Source organism: Apodemus sylvaticus, chromosome 14, assembly GCF_947179515.1.
Source record: "Apodemus sylvaticus chromosome 14, mApoSyl1.1, whole genome shotgun sequence".
Classification (NCBI taxonomy): Eukaryota; Metazoa; Chordata; class Mammalia; order Rodentia; family Muridae; genus Apodemus; species Apodemus sylvaticus.
Window position 1 is genome coordinate 25424695 of NC_067485.1, and position 3647 is coordinate 25428341.

Here is a 3647-nt window from a genome sequence, read left to right on the forward strand (position 1 = left end):
GGTCCTAGTGAGACCCTGTCTCAAAAAATAAGGTGGGCAGCTCCTGAGGGACAATATCAGAGGGTCACTTCTGTCCTCTACAGGCACATGTACCTGAATATACACAAACACACACACACACACACAACACACACACAAACACACAACACACACAACACATATACACAATATACGCAACACACATGCAACACACACTACACACACACACACACACACATACACACACACACACACACACACACACACACACACACAGACACACACCAGAGAGAACATACAATAGGAAGACTCTTTTCTGTATGTTTGTGAAGACATTCTTACGCTTTTTTGGGGTGGGGGTGCGGGTTGGTTGGAAGCCAAGCAATTTGCTCACACATTCCCAAAGGAAGTAGGTAACGAATGCCTATTGAAGGGGCTAAAGATGGCCCAAGATAATTTGGATCCAGATCTGCAACATTCCAACTCTCCACAATCCCTGAAGTTGGAATCAGCTAATCAGCCTTGCAAAATCTTTTCACACAGAAGCAGCTCCCCTCAACCATTTGGGAACTTCAGTTCAGTTCAGTCTGGATCTGAAAGGGAATGAATATAAATATATTTTCATAGATGGAATACAGGCAAATTAAGGGAGAGCTGACTCAACAGTCTGGGTCCCTGTTTGTTTACAGTCAAATTAAGCTTTGCCCTCTAGAACCAAGAAATGTAGAAAAAAAAAGCCATGATCCTTATAGAGTTACCCTTGGCAGGCATCTGCGCGGTGCCTCGTGTGGTGCCTTGTGTGTCATGTAAAGGCTCTACTGCCTCTTTCTTTAAAGACTTATTTTTTTTTTATTGTATGTTTTTTGTTGGTGACACAGAGCAGGAATAAAGGCTACTACCACAATTTCTGAGGCAAATTTGAAGGAAGGTTTATAAAATACTAGCCAAGTGATTGGCCAGGTCCATACCTGGGATTCCTGGAGTATGGCACTAAATTACATTAGTCAGGGGTTTATGAGGCAAACCCCATAAAGTTAGGTATTTCCTGCCTTCATCCAATCATGAGCAAGCATACATCCTGATATACATCCTGCCTACATACCTTCCACCTACCTGTGATCAAACACATCGCATTGTGATCCAACTTCACATTGTGAAGTTGAGGCAATCAAGCTTGTTTACAGAAGTGAAAACAGGTGGCTCTTTATCTTTCATGAACAACAGCCTCCAGCATTCTAGGAAGTTAAAACATAACTTTAGCCATCACAGTATGTATTGGGGAGGGGAGGTCAGTGGCAGCAGAGAGACCATGTAAGACCCGAAAAACGAGGGCGCCCCAGCGCCCCATGCCTCGGAAGGCAACACCCAGAGCTTTGGGGTCCACAGTCATACACTGCACAGGGATAGAGGACTATGGGACCCCGAGTGCAGAATTGGGACAGCTTTTATAAGTTTACAACAAAGCCCGCAAATCACAAACCAATCATTCCTTAGCATCGAGAGCCTGCATAGTGCGAGCCAATCGATTTGTACCACTCCATAGTTTTTAGGCCAATCCGTTTAAATTATCAGATCCCGTGCTCTGTGGATCAATTAGTTTCCTATTTTCTTGGGGGGTCTATAGCTGCATGAACTCCTGGGTGGGGTAATGGCATAAGCAGTTTACAGAAGCAAGATAAGCAGATAACTAGCTCGTTTCCAGTTACCTTACGGGGTCAGGATCACCTATTCAAGGCTTTTTTGCCTAGCTCTTAACAAAGGGCAGGCTCTGGAATATGAAGTGTTTGGGGCTTCTTAGAAGGCTGGAGCCCTTCTTTGGAGCAAGATAGCATTTTAAACTTCTGACTTCTTGGGGTCATTAGAGAGTTAGGCTGTATTTTCTATTCTTTCAACCACACCAGGCCAAATAGTTTCACGTGAGGTTTATTGAGAAGGGGAAAGGGCAAAGGTGGCGGTGGAAAGAGAGGAGGGGAAGAGAGGGAAACAGAGGGAGGTGGTTCTCTATATATACACAAATGGTGACATGGTTGCAGGTAAAGGTGAGCCAAGTGGATTCTAGGACTATGGTGGCTGTTGCCTTAGCAACAGGTGTATAGGTTGCACTGTCGCCTATGTGATGTCAGAGGTTTTGGAGGTCCTGGTACAAACACTATGTGTGGGTATTTTGCATGTATATCTGTGGATCATGTATGGATCATGCTGGATGAGGCCAGAAGAGGATGTGAGATTTCCTTGGACCTGGATGGTTGTAAACAGCCACGTGAGTGCTGGAAATTAAGCTCAGGTCCTCTAGAAAAGCAGCTAGGAGGTTGGGGAGATGGCTCAGCAGTTAAGAGCACTGACTGCTCTTCTGAAGGTCCTGAGTTTAAACCCCGGCAACCACATGGTGGCTCACAACCATCTGTAGCAAGATCTGACACCCTCTTCTGGAGTGTCTGAAGACAGCTATAGTGTACTTACATATAATAAATAAATAAATCTTTTTAAGAAAAGAAAAGAAAAGAAAAGAAAAGAAAAGAAAAGAAAAGAAAAGAAAAGAAAAGAAAAGAAAAGAAAAGAAAAGAAAAGAAAAGCAGCTGCGGCTGTGACCCCTGGAACTTCTCTCCAGCTCCTTCTCTCCCACTGCCTCTTTAACATTAGACTTCAGGAAATCAGAGGAAGGACAGGGTTGTCAACATCTGGGGACTATTCCTCCTGCTGGATTGATCATTGGTGAACAAAATTACAGTCTCACTTTGCTCCTACAGCTGATAAGTCTGATCAAAGCCAAGGGAGCAGCCATAGGGCACTCGATGCAGAAGCCTGGCCTCTGTCTGGAGGCCACTTGGCTCTGCCTGGATGCTGTGTCTCTGTCTCGCTCCCTGGGATGCTTACCTTATCAGACTTGTGGCCGGTGATTCCAGCTGGAGGCCAGTATCCCTCTCACACTGCTCTGCTGGGAGGCACGGCTTCATGTTGTCATCTTCCAGAGCAATCACCACAGAGGAATCCAAAAACTCTTGTGTGTGTGTGTGTGTGTGCACAATTCCATTCTTCATCCTTGGTCCTCTGCATATCCATTTCTAGTGAAAAGCAACCCAGAGTGACAAAAAATACAAAAAAACAAAAAATCAAAAAAAAACAAAAAAATCCACCTCCCCTCTTACGTTTTTCATTTATGCCCACTAGACAGATGGCTGTGTCCAGTGGGGAATGGCCAGAAGAGGTGTGAGGGCCAAAGTTAGCCTATAAATCCCACTTGCCCAAGGGTGGACAGCTTCCTGGAATGCTGAGGACTGTGGTTCTTGTGTGATGACAAGTTACGTGGTTTTGCTCCCCTAAACAAGTTTGTTTGACCCAACTAAACAGGACGTGCTTGATTACATGTAGCGGGGAGACACTTCGGCAAGAAATGCATCAGGATGTAAGGAGCTGGCCCCTGGATGGACCTGACTGGGAATTACCTACAGTGGCTTGACTGGTTTGCCCTTTAAGCCTCTGTTAAATGTGACTTGTCACAGTTTTCTGGGAACCGTTAAATGGTCCTGGCCAGAGTCCATTAGTCTGGCTAGCATTTAATTAAAGCTTGCTTCAAATTTGGCTTAAAATTTGTGAAACTCACTTCTCGTGCGCAATTCTTGGGGTTAAAAGAAGACTCAAGATTCCATACTTAAAAACATGAGGATGGA

The 3647-nt window shown here is 44.7% G+C and overlaps 1 long non-coding RNA gene across 1 annotated transcript; it reads right to left on the reverse strand.

Moving 5' to 3' along the window:
• Window positions 1-350: 350 nt before the first annotated feature.
• On the reverse strand, window positions 351-3035 carry LOC127665216 (uncharacterized). The gene is made up of 3 exons (XR_007973331.1): window positions 2854-3035; window positions 1093-1214; window positions 351-572 (listed from the first exon to the last, which is right to left on the reverse strand). It is a non-coding gene; the product is annotated as an uncharacterized LOC127665216 (long non-coding RNA).
• Between the last annotated feature and the right edge of the window lie 612 nt (window positions 3036-3647).